General features: G+C 43.7%; 1 long non-coding RNA gene across 3 annotated transcripts in view; it reads right to left on the bottom strand.

Annotated features, from left to right (window-relative positions):
* Positions 1-18,623, bottom strand: part of LOC137211244 (uncharacterized) — a 98,362-nt gene that overhangs the window by 7,186 nt on the left and 72,553 nt on the right. Inside the window, exons 4-5 of one of the 3 annotated variants that reach the window (XR_010936972.1) lie at positions 6,212-6,394; positions 5,901-5,993 (exon numbers count right to left, since the gene is read on the bottom strand). This is a non-coding gene — a long non-coding RNA (uncharacterized lncRNA). Of the gene's footprint in view, positions 1-5,900; positions 5,994-6,027; positions 6,395-18,623 lie in introns of those variants that run through there. The other 2 variants (XR_010936971.1, XR_010936970.1) reach the window with 2 other exon arrangements.

Here is an 18,623-nt window from a genome sequence, read left to right as displayed (position 1 = left end):
CTAAGTGTTACTCAGAGGCTTAGCCACCCCATATTGGCCTCCCATAGAGAGAGGAATTATGGGTTTCCAGAAATTGCATGTTATGGGCATTACTATTAGCATTATATGTTTTTAATTTATTTTCTTTTTGTTTTGATGAGATTGAACATCAAGTGACCCTTGAAGAGCTACAACACTTAAATGCACTCTTTCAGGTAGGAATTGAGCAGGTGAGCTTTCTAATTTGATTCTTTTTTTTTTTTTTTTTTTGCGGTACGTGGGCCTCTCACTGTTGTGGCCTCTCCCGTTGCAGAGCACAGGCCTCAGCCTGTGCTCACGGGCCCAGCCGCTCCGCGGCATGTGGGATCTTCCCGGACCGGGGCACGAACCCGTGTCCCCTGCAACGGCAGGTGGACTCTCAACCACTGCGCCACCAGGGAAGCCCTTGATTCTCTTTTTGATGGTTGATTTTTCAGTGAAAAGTACATGCCTTTTAATTCCTACAAAATAGCAAGGAAGAATAAATTCTCTGTAATTGTCTGTAAAACTTCTTAATGGAATTAGAAACAAAGTATGAATGCATCAGAGAAATGAACAAAAGGGATAGCACGCTAGAAGTTGACAGAGTTCAGGTAGGTCCAATTAGACATTCCATTCTTTGGACTCTTACACCCAGACTAAACAAAATGCAACTATGTTCAGAGCTAACTATTAGTTTTCCCTCCTAGGAGTATGAGAAGAGAGGAAGGCTGCTGGATATGGAAAGTTAAAAATGCATAATGAAGCAAGCATGAGGTCACAGAAGAAAGTAGATGGGTTTTAGAAATGCTGGATCATTGAAACCACGGTGAAAATTTCAACCATAGGAACCAATTAGGCTTGATGATCTATCTGTGCAATCACTCTCAGCTCTGAACTGTGATTTCTGCTAACACCCAGCCGACTTACTGAACAACAGTTCATATAGGAAAATAGTTTTAAATTACTTAGTACACGAGGCCAACAAGATATTTAGAAACTTTTCTGGAAAAGGAGAAAAAGGCTCTTATTAGATCACTGGTTATTTCCATGTGGGTTGTTTCCAAAGAGTTTGGACACTTTTCCCACCCCCAAACTGCTGGAATTAAGGATTTTAAATATTTTCTCTGCAGTTCTGTTTAGCCCAGTTTTTAGCCCAGAATATGAAATCTTATTGAATATCTTAGCCTGTTCAGGCTGCTGTTAAAAAACAAACAAACAAACCATAAAATGAGAGTCTTATAAACAGCAAGCATTTATTTCTTGCAGTTCCAGAGGCTGGAACCGAGGTCAGGGTGCCCTCAGGGTCAGGTGAGGGCCCTCTTCCAGGCTGCAGACTTCTCGTTGGATCCTAGCAGGGCAGAAGGGGTGAGGGAGCTCACTGGGGTCCCTTCAGTAAGATCACAAATCCTATTCTTGAGGGCTCCACGTTCACGCCCTAAGCACCTCCCAAAGCCTCACCTACTAATGCCATCACATTGGCCATTAGGGTTTCAACATATGAATTTGGCAGGGAGGCGGGGACACAAAACTCCAAACAGAGCAATGAACAAGGCTGTATTCATAAGATAAAATACATATGATGACAGGAGAGGCTGTTTAAGCTCTACTTGCTAAGGTTTCATGATTACATCTTAAACTATAGAAAAAAATTATTCAAGGTAATGCACTATGATCTTGTCCCTGGAGTTTAAACAAAATCCCACCATCGTCAGACTGTAGGCTGGTGAGGCCCCCAATGCCCCTTCTGAGTTACAAAGCCCTCGGTTTCCATGGCTCGAGTGGAAGTTTATGTGTGTTTAGAGTTTCATCTGCTGTGGAGAAGTGATCATTAAAAAACACCCGTCTTTTAAAAATATCTACTCTGTATGCATAATATTAAACAAAAAACTATGGGGTAGAGAGAGGAGTGTTTTCAATGGATAAATTATCAGGTGTTTTAACAACATCCCAGATCTTTTTAGCCAAAGCAGTCTAATTACCTGCATTTTTAGCATGCCTGCCCCCCCTAGTCAGTGATCTACTCATTCTCTTCTCCTCTCATGCATTCATTCACTCACTCATTTATTCATTCAATAAACATTTACTAGCGACACAGCATCAGTCAAGTGGACTCTGCCCTCGGGGAGGTCAGAGCTGGCCTAGAATTCAGCCTGGGTGCTACGCGAGCATCTAAAGCAGACCAGGGAGCCAGGAAGGTCTCCTGGAGGAGATGAACCTTGGGCTGCGTTTTCAGGGGCACAATATACAGGGTGAGTGTTTCAGATATGGGTGCCACCTAGAGGAATGGGGGTCTTACACCAAAACTTGTGGTTCCCGTGGGGAGCAGAGAAGGTGATGCCCTATTTTCCTATTCCCGTATCTTCCCACGTGCTGTTCCCTTGCCTAGAATACTCTCCTCCCATTTTTTGCCTGAGTACTAATTCTCCCTGGATTCTGGTTTTTCTTATGTTCCCAGAACTTAGGACCATGCCTGGCCCATACAGATGTCCAATAAATGCTGTTAAATGAATGACTGACTTTAATGCAGTACAGTCATCATGGACTCAGACGAGGCTGTGCTAACTTTCCTAGAAAGAAGTAGCTGCTCTTCCTTTTAACCCGATAGTGGTCCGCAGTTTCCTGTTAACACAATTTGTTTTTGGCACTGCATTGCTGCTTTGCTGTGACCCTGCTGGACAGCGAACGCCATGAGGGCAAGTAAGGCATCTTTCAGCTCTGAAGCTGCAGCATCTGACACAGGGCTTGTCATGCCACTGGTGCTCAATGAGTGAGCGATGTGAGGAGGAAGTGGTCCGGTGTCTCTCACATAATCATGCTGAGAAGGCAGTTCCCCAGGGCAGGGCCAGAGGCTGTTCATGCAGACCCCAGTGCCCCTTTCGCTGTGACTGATGGGGGAGGCTGCATCTCTCTGGGCAAAACCACGGTGCTGCAAGACCAAGGAGTGGCCGTACGATGGCCCATGTACTGCCCGAGGGCCCACTCCCACTGTGGTCCACAACACTGCACGGCCCTTGCCTCATGCCACCTTGTCCGGAGCTCCAAGTTGCCCAGGTGGACCCACACCTGTCCCAGGCTCTGCTCTGTGGTGACAGGGGTGGTCTGGGTGGGCAGCCCGAGCCCAGGCAGTGACTGCCCCCCTCCTGAGCTTTTCTGTTTCCTGTTGCATCTCTCATCCTAATCTCTCGGGAAGCCATCCCTCTAGGTGTTTGGGTCTGTTTGGACTTTCATTCCAAAAATATTTGTTACTTATTATGTGCGTGGTATTGCCTAGTTGCCATGGTAATGTCTGCGCTGCAGCCACACCCAGGGGTGTGAGATGTCTCCTTTGGAGCATGATGTAGAGGGAACTGGGTCTGAGCTCAGTCCCACAGCCAGGGTCTCTCCTCACGACCCCTACACTGGCACTGGGTATCGACTCACCAAGGGGCAATGCCCTGGTGTCTTGAAATAAGGCATCATCTCATTTTTTCCATTTGGTATCATTACTGAGCAAAGGCAAACACCCCTGAGACTTATAAGAGAAAAGCCAACACCGCACTCCCCAAAATAGACATAAAACCTGACCATCTCTGTTGAAGCTGCAATTATGGAATCCTGGGGTTTGAAAGGACCTTAGAGGTCACTTAGTATATAACCACTTCAATGCACAGATTCTATTCTCTGCTAAGCCAGGAGCCAGCATACGCTTGAATACCTTCAGCTTAAGGGAACTCGATACTTTATAAGGTAGCCCGTTTCAAGGTTGGAGAGCTCTGACCTTAAATTTGTTTTTTTCCCTTTATGAGCTGAAATTGGTCTTTCTTGACATCCTACCCATTAGCCCAGTTTCTAAGCTTCTGCACCACTCTCTGAGTTATCCATGGCACCAGAACAAAATTACCACAAACTCAGCAGCTTAAAACTACACATGTATTATCTCTCAGTGTTTGTAAGTTAGGCATCCAGTCCTGGCTTAGCTGGATTCTCTGCTTCAGGGTGTCTCGCGAGGCTATAGCAAGGTGGTAGCTATGCTAGGGTCTCATCTGAAAGCTTGACTGGGGAACAGGGCACTTCCAAGGACACATGGTCTCTGCCATGTTGCTTGCGGGTTGTTGGACTAAGGCCTCAGTTCCTTGCTGGCTGTTGGCCATTTCCACGTAGGCGCCTCTATAGGGTAGCTCATGGCTTGGCAGCCAGCTTCCTCAAAGCCAGCTAGGGAGAGAGACAGCCTACCAGAAGTTACGGTTGGTTACCAGCAAGTTACTCAAAGAGAGGGGGTTTTATCGGCCTGAATACCAAGAGGAAGGGATCGTGGGACCCATCTTATCGTCTGCCTGTTACAGCCACACAGAAGGAATCTACTCTCTCTCCCACACAATGATCCTTCTAACACTTGAAAGTAATTCTTATGACTTGCGCACCTTTTTGTCCTGGCTACACCCAAGTGAGTATCCTCACCATCCCAACCACTGTCCTCAGAATTTGCTTTGCTGTGTATCTCAAAGTGGGGATACACTCAAAGATACTGATACACTTTGAGTTTCAGTGTCTCAAACTGAAACTCAGTTCAGTCCTCTGGCTGGAACTGACTAGGGTGGAGTGGGACCCCCTGGGAGCATAAGCCCTGGGAGACCCACAGCTCCTCCTACTAATTAAGGCTTGATTTCAAACATAGACATTCGAGGAGCTCAGCCTCTTGCTGGGGAAGAGTTCTGGTGTCAGTGCACTGAATTCAGATTAACAGTCCTATTAATGTTTTGGAGCAAACATTCCAGAGATCTTAGAGTAGTATGCGTTTTTGAATATGAAAATTGGAAAAATGAATATCTTCCCCCTCCTGTATCCTGTCGCCCACCAATCTAGTGAATAGTTTACTCTAAACACAGATTGATTTTTTTCTCTCTAGAGTAGTGAACAAATAGAGCAACTTTTCATGAAAATAGACTATGAAGCAGTGGGTAGAATTCAGTGGGTAAGTTGGGTTGTGTTTTGTGAGTCAGACTTGAAGTTAGTGAGGAAAATGTATAAAATGTTTGGTTCTGAGCCTTTCTGGAGTACCCTATGCCCCTCAGTACCCTTGCCAAGTTGAAGTTGAACCAAGGGGACATGCATATTCACAATTTTCAAGTTCTCGTAATGTCAGGATATGCCTGGAATAGCTTCACTAGGAATTGCAGTAGCTCAGGCAAGTTCCAAGAAGGCATTCCTAAAACCAGGAAATGAAGGCTACATCTGCCACCTTACCCAAAAGCAAAAGTGAAACACCGGTGAGCAAGAAATCCTGCGAACAAGCAACACCTGGTGATAATCAGATCACTGACACATGGAAAGTGTTTAGAACAGGGGCAGCCACAGAGTAATTTCTCAACAAATGTTATCATCATTGTCATTATTAATGTTTCCCAATTTGGGTTGTATAATGAGGAGCTGAGACATCTGCTTTTAAAATTCTCTGCCATTGTGCATCAGTATCCTATTGTTCTAGGATGAATCAAGTTCTAAAATGACAAGCTGAGCGGCATTCACCTCTATTCAGACCTCGGGCCAGTGCCCCAACCAAAGCAAATACAGTGTTTTCACTGTCATCTCATTTGAAAGGGAACAGTCAGGATTCCAGGGAAGAGAAGGGAAGACTCTAGTGAGTTAGGGCTTTGGGGGAAGCGGAGAGAAAATGGAGATGTTCCCAGGCCCTATAGGCACGCCCACCCCTTCCCCAGACCGCAGGTCGGCTTTTCCCTACGTGCACTGCTGAGATTCGAAATGAGGCGTACATCCTGGTGGGTCAGAACTGTGCAGTCAGACCAATGGGGGCTCAAGTCTCAGGCCAGCCACTTACTAGTTGTTTGATCTTAGGCAGATTATTTAACCTTTCTAGGCTTGAGTTCCCCAATTTGTAAAATGAGGAGAGTAACAGTACCTACCTTATCCAGCTATGGCAAGAATGGAGGTGAAGGTCCACATTGCACGGAACAGGGTATGTGCTCAACCCTCACCATCATCTTTAGACAGAGAGACTGGGCAGGGAAGCGAGACACTGAGTAGCAGATTTCCAGCCCTAGCTGAACAGGCGCAGCCCAGTTATTAGCCCCGAGTTTTTGGCAACCAAGTTCACATCGATAAGCTACTAATTATGTCAGGACTTATCCATGTCCTGAGGATAAAGAGAACTTTTGAAAGACAGTAGACGTTTACTGAATTTTCCTTTCTTCACCAGGATGGCTTCTGCACGTACCTGCAGTTAGTGTATTCAGAGCAAGCTGGTGCTCTGGCTCGCCAGAAAGAGGTTTCCTCCCAGCTGCCTGCTGTGCTGCGAGGGCTGTCGTATGGGGGTCCCGTGCTGTGCATTCTCTCTGCGCCTGACGACACCTTAATCATGATCAGAGAAGATGGAGCCGTTTATTTCTGGTCCCTGCAGCTGAAGTTGAAAAGAAGAAAGCGGGTTTTTGTATGTGATTCTCATTTGATAAGGATGCTGAGTGCTCCAGTTTGATTTTATTTGCTATTTTAAACTGCTCCTCGAGTGGCATGATTACAGAAATTGTGTCCTTGAAGATAATATATTCATGTTGGATTTTGCCAGTCTATGGAATGCAAATAAAATATGATCTCTATATGTAGTGCGAGATAATTCCTCATTTTGCTACTAAATCAGATGGATGAATTACACGTGATTCCATCATGTGCTTGATCATATGTCTTAATGAATGACAAATGGAAAAGAATTTTTCTCCCTGTTAATGGTTATTTCAGTTTAGGTTGCTCTGTGAGGGTTTCTCCTTAGAGAACTTACAGAATCACAGAATCAGAAAGTCAGAAGGCAAGAAGCATTTGGGAACTACACTTAGGATGGGAATAACAATACCTGACCCGTTCCAGAATGTATTCTGTCTTTAAAGTCTTTCTTTTATTATCTCACTCAACAAATAGTTGAGCCCTTGCCACTGCTCAGGTTCTGTGCTGTGTGCTGGGGGTACAGACACCCATTTCTGCCCTCAGGAAACTTATCATCCACCCTAGAAGTTACAGCTAAACAATAACCCTCAGGCTGCCAAATAAGCCCGCTCTAGAGAGAGAGAATAAAGGTGGTTCTTCAAATCTATATAGCAAGTTCTCTATATAGGCAGACCCTGTTTTATTGCATCTCACAGATACTGCATTTTTTTTTACAAATTGAACGTTTGTGGTAACCCTGTATCGAGCAAGTCTATAAGAACCATTTTCCCAAAAGCATTTGCTCACGTTGTGTCTCTGTGTCACATTTTGGTAATTCTCGCAATAGTTCAAACTTTTTCATTATTATTTTATCTGTCATGGCGATCTGTGATCAGGGATCTTTGATGTTACTATTGCAAAAAGATTGCTACTCACTGAAGCCTCAGATGGTGGCTAGCATTTTTTAACAAAAAAGTATTTTTAAATTAAGGTATGTACATTGATTTTTTTTAAGACATGGCACACTTAATAGACTACAGCATAGTGTAAACATAACTTCTGTATGCACTGGGAAATCACAAAATTTGTGTGAATTGCTTTATTGCAGTGGTCTAGAACTGAACCCTCCCTCAATATTTCCGGGATACGCCTGTAGTTGAGAGCGAAAGTCAACTAAAGAAAACTATAGAGTGGCATGGACATATATACACTACCAAACGTAAAATAGACAGCTAGTGGGAAGCAGCCGCATAGCACAGGGAGATCAGCTCGGTGCTTTGTGACCACCTAGAGGGGTGGGATAGGGAGGGTGGGAGGGAGACGCAAGAGGGAGGAGATATGGGGATATATGTATATGTATAGCTGATTCACTTTGTTATAAAGCAGAAACTAACACACCATTGTAAAGCAATTATACTCCAATAAAGATGTTAAAAAAAAAAGAAAACTCTATTATGTTAAGTATGCATATTAAGGACCAGAGTGGCTTGAGACAATGGAAATTGTCTTATCATTAAAAGGGCATATTTTTGTTTATTTCCACCCTTCAACCCTTTAGGACAAGCCCATCATTCGGAAGCCCAGGTGGGTGACGGATGTCACCCGCACGCCACAGTACAACAAACTGATCCTAGGGACTGGGTGAGTGCCTGCAGCTCTTCAATGGCTAAGTGAATAATTGTTGGGCTATGAAATTCATTTCCATGTGTGGGTTTACACAGACACATACCCATCTGTGGTAATAGGGTAAAGTATGAAGACCTTAAAAAAAAGCTGCTGTGCAAAGAAAGCTATCACTTTGGCCTATTGCAATGATACTGTCCTTGCCTCAAACTGACAGGGCCCTCTTCTGGAATACTTCCAGAGTGAGAGAAAATGGTACCTTTTAGTACCATTTATTTTAGATTCAAAATAATATTGCCACTTTATTGTCCACCAAAATTCAGTCCAAAGTGATTTTATTTTTCAAAAAATAAAATCCACAGTAAAAAACAAAGAAAAAACGAAACAAAACAAGGCAAAAAACTATACTCACTGCTTGAGAGCCTTCAAAGAATGGGTCAGGCTGTTAAGGAAGATACTGAAGGTTTCCATCAATGGCAGCATAATGAAAATGAATGTGCAGCATCCCGGGTGCCAAGCAACTTCAGTAATGGGCCAAGGCAAGGGGCTGCGGCTTGGTGGGAAGGAATTTTGGAAAACTCCAAAACAAAGTTGAAGCAAAAGAAAGTTCAACGCTGGAGCAGGGTGAACTGTGATGGGGGCGGTGGTGTCCAGGCTGAGGAATTAGGCTGTTTAGCATGGGGCTGGGGGCGTGGCTAAGTGAAGGGGCGGAGTTTGAATGTGGTTCCCACCACCCTGACTCCTCCCACCTCCTCTGACTCCACCCAAGCCCAAACTTGCCTCATTTAGAAGCCCCTGGTTTCCTAGGCTTCAATCACCTTAGCGAACAGTTAATACAACCTCACATCCTCTGGGCTATTAAATACAATTAAGTTTAAAGTTAAGTTTAATTATTAAAATATACTTATTAACATATTAATATATATTCTTATAAGTAATATTAACTATTAAAAAGCAACAAATTTGGATTTCTAAATTCAGCCCGGTTGGATTTTAAAAAGCATGCTCAGGAGTCAGGATGGCGGTGTGGGAAGACGTGGAGTTAGCGTCTCTCCACAACTAGGGCACCTGCCTGACGCTGGTGGGGGACTCTGACGCCCAGGGAGACAGGAGGAACCCCCAAGTGAACCAGTAGGATGTTGGGGGGGCTGGGGGGGGAAGAGAAGTGGAGGCCAGACAGGATCAGCGCCCCTGAGGCTGGGGAGATGAGGAAAGTCAGGCAGGAGGGACCCTCCGGGAGGAGCGAGAGAGGAGCAGAAGGCAATCACCTGGCCCACTTGGGCTGGGGAGTCTGCTGAGCTCCCAGGCTGGTACCCCCGCTCCAAAGCCCCCTCCAGGCCGCGTGGGTCCTTGGGGGCATAGGAGGGAGGCCGGGGAGATCAGGAGAGACAGGTGGGAGGAGCAGGAGAGGAGAGGAGGGTGTTTGCCCCTCCCACTCGAGCCCAGGAAGCCTGCTGGGCTCCCAGGTGAGGTCCCCTGCCCTCTGAGACCAGGGGTGGGGGGCACACCTGGGCCCCTTCTGTTCCTTGAGCCTAAGCCCCACCCCCCACAGCCCCAGGGCCTTTTCCAGCCCTGTGGGTCCTGAGCATAGGCCCCACCCAACACCCAAACCTCGCCCTTGCTTAGGCCCCGCCTCCACAGCCAAGGCCTTCCCCCCGGCTTTTCTTTTCTTTCTTCTTTTTCTTTTTTTTTTCCTTTTCCTTCCTCCTCTGTTTTACTATTGTGGTACTGATGTACCTTATGGTTGTTGATTCATCTATATTTTTATTTTATATTCTTTCTAACATATCTGTTAGTTTCCTAGTCTAATTTTATTTTTTACTTTGTTATTGCTTTTTTTTTTTTTTTTTTGCCACCCCACACGGCTTGTGGGATCTTGGTTCATGAGCCAGGGGCCAAAGCTCCTGCACTGGGAGCGCTGAGTCTGAACCACTGGACTAACAGAGAACCTCAGACACCAGTGAATATTCATCGGAGTGAGGTCTCACGGAGGCCCTCATCTCAGCACCAAGACCCAGCTCTACCCAACAACCTACAAACTCCAGTGTTGGAAGCCTCAGGCCAAACAACCAGTAAGACAGGAACACAATCCAACTCATTAAAAAAAAAAAAAAAATGAGATAGCAAAAAAATATGCCACAGAGAAGGAACAAGGTAAAAACCTACAAGACCAAATAAATGAAGAGGAAATAGGCAATATACCTGAAAAAGAATTCAGAGTAATGATAGAAAAGATGATCCAGAATATCGGAAACAGAATGGGGGCACAGACTGAGAAAATACAAGAAATGTTTAACAAAGATCTAGAAGAACTAAACAACAAACAAACAGAGATGAACAACACAATAACTGAAATGAAAAATACTGTAAAAAACACAAATACATGGAGGCTAAACACTGAGCTACTAAATAACCAAGAGATCACTGAAGAAATCAAAGAAGAAATTAAAAAATACATTGAAAAAAATGACAATGAAAACACGACGACCCAATGCCTATGGGATGCAGCAAAAGCAGTTCTAAGAGGGAAGTTTATAGCAATTCAATCTCACCTCAAGAAACAAGAAATATCTCAAATAAACAATCTAACCCTACACTTAAAACAACTAGAGAAAGAAGAACAAAGAAAACCCAAAGTCAGTAGAAGGAAAGCAATCATAAAGGTCAGAGCAGAAATAAATGAAAGAGAAACAAGGAAAACAATAGCAAAGATCAATAAAACTAAAAGTTTATCTTTGAAAAGATAAACAAAATTGATAAACCCTTAGCCAGACTCATCAAGAAAAAAAAGGGAGAGGACACAAATCAATAAAATTAAAAATGAAAAAGGAGAAAACAAAACTGAATCTGCAGAAATACAAAGGATTATAAGAGACTACTACAAACAACTATATGCCAATAAAATGGACAACCATCAAGAAATGGACAAATTCTCAGAAAGGTACAATTTTCCAAGACTGAACCAGGAAGAATTAGAAAATATAAACAGACCTATCACAAGTAATGAAATTGAAACCATAATTAAAAATCTTCCAAGAAACAAAAGTCCAGGACCAGATGGCTTTACAGGTGAATTCTATCAAACATTTAGAGAAGAGCTAACATCCATCCTTCTCAAACTCTTCCAAAAAATTGCAGAGGGAGAAACACTCCAAAATTCATTCTACAAAGCCACCATCACCCTGATTCCAAAACCAGAAAAAGATATCATAGAAAAAGAAAATTATAGACCACTATCACTGATGAACATAGATGCAAAAATCCTGAACAAAATACTAGCAAACAGAATCCAGCAACACATTAAAAGGATCATACACCATGATCAAGTGGGGATTTGTCCCAGGGATGCAAGGATTCTTCAATATACACAAATCAATCAATGTGATACACCACATTAACAAATTGAAGAATAAAAACCATATGATCATCTCAGTAGATGCAGGAAAAGCTTTTGACAAAATTCAACACCGATTTATGATAAAAACTCTCCAGAAAATGGGCATAGAGGGAACCTACCTCAACATAATAAAGGTCATATATGACAAACCCACAGCAAGCATCATACTCAATGGTGAAAAACTGAAAGCATTTCCACTTAGATCAGGAAAAAGACAAGGATGTCCACAGTCGCCACTCTTATTTAACACAGTTTTGGAAGTCCTAGGCACAGCAATGAGAGAAGAAAAAGAAATAAAAGGAATACAAATTGGAAAAGAAGAAATCAAACTCTCACTGTTTGCTGATGACATGATACTATATATAGAAAATCCTAAATATGCCACCAGAAAACTGCTAGAACTAATCAATGAATTTGGTGAGGTTGCAAGATACAAAATTAATGCACAGAAATCTCTGGCATTCCTACACACCAACAATGAAAAATCAGAAAGAGAAATTAAGGAAACAATCCCATTTACCATTGCAACAAAAAGAATAAAATACCTAGGAATAAACTGCCTAAGGAAGCAAAAGAGTTGTACTCAGAAAGCTATAAAACACTGATGAAAGAAATCAAAGATGACATAAACCAATGGAAAAATATACCATGTTATTGGATTGGAAGAACCAACATTGGGAAAATGACTATACTACCCAAAGCAATCTACAGATTCAATGCAATCCCTATCAAACTACCAGTGGCATTCTTCACAGAATTATGACAAAAAATGTTACAATTTGTATGGAAACACAAAAGACCCCGAATAGCCAAAGCAATCTTGAGAAAGGAAAATGGAGTTGGAGGAATCAGGCTCCCCTACTTCAAATTATACTACAAAGCTATAGTAATCAAGACAGTATGGTACCGGCACAAAAACAGAAATATAGATCAATGGTACAGGATAGAATACCCAGAGATAAACCCACACACATATGGGCACCTCATTTACGACAAAGAAGGCAAGAACATACAATGGAGAAAAGACAGCCTCTTCAATAAGTGGTACTGGGAAAACTGGACAGGTACATGTAAAAGAATGAAATTAGAACATTACCCAACACCATACAGAAAAATAAAGTCCAAATGGATTAAAGACCTAAATGTAAGGCCAGACACTATAAAACTCTTAGAGGAAAACGTAGGAAAAACACTCTTTGACATAAACCATAGCAAGATCTTTTTTGTCCCACCTCCTAGAGTAATGGAAATAAAACCAAAAATTAAAAAGTGGGATTTAATTAAACTTAAAATCTTTAACACAGCAAAGGAAACCATAAGCAGGACAAAAAGACAACCCTCAGAATGGGAGAAAATATTTGCAAATGAAACAACAGACAAAGGATTAATCTCCAAAATATACAAGCAGCTCATGCAGCTCAATAACAAAAAACAAACAACCCAATCCAAAAATGGTCAGAAGACCTAAACAGACATTTCTCCAAAGAAGACATACAGATTGCCAACAAACACATGAAAGGATGCTCAACATCACTAACCATTAGAGAAATGCAAGTCAAAACTGCAATGAGGTATCACCTCACACCAGTCAGAGTGGCCAATCATTTTTTATATTGAGAAATACAGAGAAAAGTTGATGTATTTAGAAGGAAGTGACTGAAAAGCAAACCTGTAGCCGAGTGTGTTCCCATAGAAAAAAGCCAGGCAGAGCCCGTCCCCAGCGCCCCTCGTGCGCATGTGCAGTCCTGCCCTAGGTCCCACTCCTCCCCAAAGGGCTGCACGCTTGACTCCTCAGGAGGACCCCCCCTTCCGGGGGGTCGGGGGAGGGGGCATTGGAGCCTTTCCCTGTGCTGTGGGGCCCAAGGTGCCCAGCCTGGCCCAGTGGGGGCGGCACATGATTGAGTTGTGGGTGACTGATTGCTTTTTACTCACGCCATCTCGGAGAGTTTCCTGAAAGTGATATTTTGTGTTATCACTGCTTTCAAGAAAGGCCACTTTGATGAGACAATAAAAAGGACAGCCCTGAGAGGACTCGTGCAGGCCCAGCAAAGCGAGTGCAGCTCCTCCCGGCGGGCTTGCCTCCTGCCTCTCCCATTCCCGGGCCAGACCCCAGCTCCCAGCATGGGGGGCAGGGCAGCAGGGCTGGGCTCCACCTGGGGCAGCTTGGGGACTCTGGCGAAGGCAGGACTTTGTGGTGGACTCAGATCTCAGTCCCTTCACTCATCTCTGGGGACCTGGGCAAGTCCAGTCTTCATTCTCAACTTCAGGTGGCCCACCTGCACGACGGAGATGATAAGGCTGGCCTCACAGGGCTGCGGTGAAGATGAAACCTGCGTCCTAGATGTAGGCGCTCACACTTCACCCAGCAGAACAGGTGCTCCTCACAGCCAACGCCCTTCCTCTTCCAGTCCCGACGTGCTGGGAGCGGCATGAACAACGCATGACCGCCCGCGGGCCCCCTGTGTCCTCACCATGGCCTCAAAGCTCTTCGGACCCCCTCCCGCTTCACTCGCTCCCAGTCTCTGGAGCACCAGCCTCCGTGGCCTCATTCAGTTACTCAGATGTCCTCAGCAGTTTCCCATTTCAGGGCCTTTGCCCTTGTTCCGTCTGCCTGAAGCACCATGCCCACCCCACCCCTATCTTTCTCTTCCGACCTTAATTTAAATCTCACCTCCTCCTTATCTGACTATGCGCCCATTGACCCTGTTCATTTTCCCTATTGTACATGTCATGGGCCTATGAGTATAGATGGTGAATTCTTTGTCTACTGACTGTCACTAGACTGGGAGGGTAGGAACCACAACTGTTTTGTTCCCCACTGTAGGTCTAACACCTATCACAAGGCATGGCACATAATAGCTGTTCAATACTTTTTTTAAAAAAATGAATAAGCAATCAAAGACTGAGACTCTGATGTCAAATCTCACTAGGATTTACTGGCAGGTGGTCTGAACTCTTTGTGCCTCAGTTTTCCTTGTCTGTAAAACTGGTAAATAAAAATAGTACCCAGCTCATTGGGTTGTTAGGAGGATTTCATGAGATAATACTTGTCAGGTACTTGTCTGGCACTCAGGAAGGACACTATAAATTCTGGTTTCCATTATCATGATTAGGTGAACTCTTGACACGGGAGGGCTGAGTGGAGAGCACCCCAAATTAACAAAGGTTCCAGGGACACTGTGATCCCAGGACATCATGAAGACTTTGTCCTGTCCCACCACTCTTGGGGCTTGGAGCTGGGGGGTGAGGAGGAGTCTTTTGCTATAGGCTAGGGATTCAGGGATTGAACACACAGGACACCCAGCCTCAAGGAGAGCACATTCTAGTGAATGTGAATGTATAAATCTGCTGGGGCTTCCCCAACAAAATGTCACAGACTGGGTGCCTTAAACAATAGGAATTAATTTTCTCTCAGTTCTGGGGTCTGGGAAGTCCAAGATCAAGGTGCCATCCCCTTCTGTTTCTGCTGAGGGCTCTCTTCCTGACTTGCAGACAGACACCTTCTCACTGTGTCCTCACATGGCCTTTCCTTGGTGTGTCTGTATTGGGGAGGGGCTCTGTAGTGTCTCTTCATAATCCTATCAAGAGCCCCACCCCCATGAACTCATCTAACCCTAATTACGTCCCAAAGGCCCCATCTCCAAATACTATCACATTGGAGGTTAGGGTTTTAACATACAAATTTTGAGGGGACACAAACATTTCGTACACAACAGTGAATATTTACTGACTTGGGTTGTATACTCTAACCAGTCACCCCTCCCTTATTGAGGGATTCACCGGGATGGAGCCAATGGTATGGGCCATGTACCAATCCCATCAACCAATGGGACTGTTTGTTGATGATGTCATTCTCTGAGAGCTTCTCTGTTGGACTAGGGGTGAGGTTCAGGATACCCTGCTCCTCTGATGTGGAGACTAGTTTTCTCGTTCTGGCATTTGCCTTCTGATATTTAGCTTCCAGACACACCCAAAAGAAAATGAATTTGAAACAGCACTTAAAACCCCCACAGAGCGGGCATGGGTATGTGTTGTGGGGTGGGTGGGATGTCTCTGTGTCACCCCAAAACCTCACATAAGGATTGCTGGCTTGGTTTCTTACTGAATTCCAGCTAAGCAGACAGAACGTAAACTTTGCATTTTATCTCCATTTCATCTTACCACCCCCTCTCACACCCAGACCTAATCACTTACAGCAATATTAGAACCAACGTGGTATTTATCATAATATCCTGGGAGAATAGTGTTCTGGTAAGTACAATGACAGCTAGTTACAGAGACTGAAGGCTCCAGGGAGCATTAATCATGGTGTCTGAGTGCATTTGTGGGAGCACATTGTAAACTAATTGCCACGTGCAAAACTCACTCTATTATTACCTTTAATATACAATTTCACACACAACTTCTTTTCTGGTGCTTTTACACCCTTGTAGACACACTCTAAGGTATGTCTCAGCCTTAAAACTCTTAGCTATAAAAACAAAACAGGAAGGCAAGAGAAATACTTTTGATGAGTGATAAATGTATCTGCCTAATAGAGCCCTTAGATCATAGAAGACGTTCAATAGCTATTTTTTGATTAAATAAATATGTAAAAAATAAGTATTTTTTAAATCTCAGCTTGATTTACTGCTAATTTGTCTGCTAACCTAGGGCAAGACATTGCCCTCTTTGAACATAAAGTAAACTAACAATAGAAGAAGGGGAAAAAACCCACTGTACTGAGGGATACGACATTACTACCCCAGAGGATTTCTTGGAAGAAAACTTTATTATGTTGAGATACTTTCCTTCTATTCCTAGTTTGTTGAGAGTTTTTATCATGAAAGAATTTTGAATTTTGTCAAACACTTCTTCTGCATCTATTGAGACAATCATGTGATTTTTATCCTTCATTCTGTTAATGTGATGTGTCACATTAATTGATTTCTGTACCTTGAACCATCATTCATTTCAGTGTGCTGTTGGATTTAGTTTGCTAGTATTTTGTTGAGGATTTTTGTGTCTAGGTTCATCGGGGATGTTGGCCTGTTGTATTCTTTTCTTGTGGTGTCTCTGTCTGGCTATGATATCAGGATAATGCTGGCCTTATAAAATGAGTTTGGAAGTGTTCTCTGCTCTTCAATTTTTTGGAAGTTTTTGAGAAAGACTGGTCTTCTTTTTTTAAATGTTTGGTAGAATTCACCAGTGAAGTCATCTGGTCCTGGGCTTTCAATTCAATTTCTATACTAGTTATATGTCTGGTCAGACTATGTATTTCTTCATGATTTAGTCTTGGTAGATTTTGTTTCTAGGAATTTGTCCATTTCTTTTAGGTTATCCAGTTGTTGGCATATAATTGTTCATAGTAGTCTCTTGTGACCCTTTTTATTTCTGTTGTATCATTTGTGATGTCTCTTCTTTCATTTTTAATGTTATTTATTTCAGTCTTCTCTCTTTTTGTCTTAGTTAATCTGGCTAAAGGTTTGCAAATATTGTTAATCTTTAAAAAAACCCCTCAGTTTTATTGGTTTTTTGTTTTGTTTATTTCTTTTCTAGTCTTTGTTATTTCCTTCCTTCTGCCAACTTTGGGCTTAGTTTGTTCTTTTTTTTAGTTCCTTCAGGTGTAAAGTTACACCTCACCCTGCACGTTCAGGGACTCACAGCATCCTGTCCCTCATCCTCTGCCATGTGCCCATGACACCATCACTGCCAGCCTTCACTATCTCTCACTGAACCTAATACAATAACATCCTAAGAGACAAATCTTTTCCCTCTATTGAGTCTTCATTATACCAACCTGTGTGACATATACTTTTTCTTCCCTTGACCTTTGCAGTAAATCCCTCCCTGGTTCTCCAACTCCTCCTGTCTTTGTCCTCCTCTTCCCTCTCACATTGAGAGCCCCTCAAGTCCTAGCCTTGGCCTTCTCCTTCACCACATTATCTCCTTCAGTATTATCTTTCCTTTTTATGGCTTTGGTATGATTTTAAATCTACTTCTTGACCCCTGTCCTCTAAATCCTAGCTTCATCTTTTTTTTTTCTTTTATAAATTTTTATTTATTTATTTATGGCTGTGTTGGGTCTTTGTTGCTGCGCACAGGCTTTCTCTAGTTGCAGTGAGCGAGGGCTACTCTTCATTGCAGTGTGCTGCAGTGGCACACTGCGGTGGCACACTGCAGTGGCTTCTCTTGTTGCGGAGCACAGGCTCTAGGCGTGTGGGCTTCAGTAGTTGCGGCACGCAGGCTCAGTAGTTGTGGCTCACAGACTCTAGAGCGCAGGCTCAGGAGTTGTGGCGCACGGGCTTAGTTGCTCCGTGGCATGTGGGATCTTCCTGGACCAGGGCTCGAACCCGTGTCCCCTGCATTGGCAGGCGGATTCTTAACCACTGCGCCACCAGGGAAGCCCCTAGGTTCATCTTTGAGTGGGTATCCTACAGGCCTTTCAAAACTGAAGTGTCAAAATACAACAGCCCTCCCCCCCTCCCCCACCCCCGCCCAGATTCTGCGGTGTTTCCTATGTTTTCTGTCCTGATTACAGCCTCCATCTCATCATTCAAATTGAGAACCTTGGAATTCCCTGTGGTTGCTTCCTCTCTTCCTCATCTTTTACTTCCAATCACTAACGAATTCTTGTCCCTTTTCTCCTCTCATTTCTGTAGTCACTGCCCCAGTGTGGGTGGGAGCAGTTGCTTGCATGTTCTAGTTGATTGGCTCACAGCCTCCAGTCTCTCCTCTTTGCAACTTGGCCCACAAACTCTAGACAGCTTTGATTATGCTCTGCTTACACTCTTGAACAAATATCAATGATATTGGGCCCGTATCCCAGTGGGTCGAGGCCTTTTTGGACACTGATGCTTGTCACATGATCTGCACTCCCTCCCAGCTTCTTTGAAGTACGAAAGTGATCAGAATCACCATTGTTTTCTGGGTTTCATCCAGGTTGATGTTAAGACATGCCTGGCTCTCTCAAGATATGGTTCATCCCATAATGGCATCCCCATGATGCCGCAGATGAGACTTCTCACATAAGTGACAGAATCCCAGCCACCCTTCAGTGCCTTAGTACAATCCACTGGTCCAGGTCAAGCATGCACTGAGTATAAACAGCTGCCTTCTTTCCTGAGCTGAGTTATGAATTGGGAGCCTTGATGATCCACTTATTTTATTCCTGGAAGGCTGATATCTAGAGAGGAAGAATCTAACGTCAATA

This window comes from Pseudorca crassidens, chromosome 18 (assembly GCF_039906515.1).
Source record: "Pseudorca crassidens isolate mPseCra1 chromosome 18, mPseCra1.hap1, whole genome shotgun sequence".
In the NCBI taxonomy this organism is placed as follows: domain Eukaryota; kingdom Metazoa; phylum Chordata; class Mammalia; order Artiodactyla; family Delphinidae; genus Pseudorca; species Pseudorca crassidens.
This window is presented reverse-complemented; position numbering and strand designations above follow the sequence as displayed.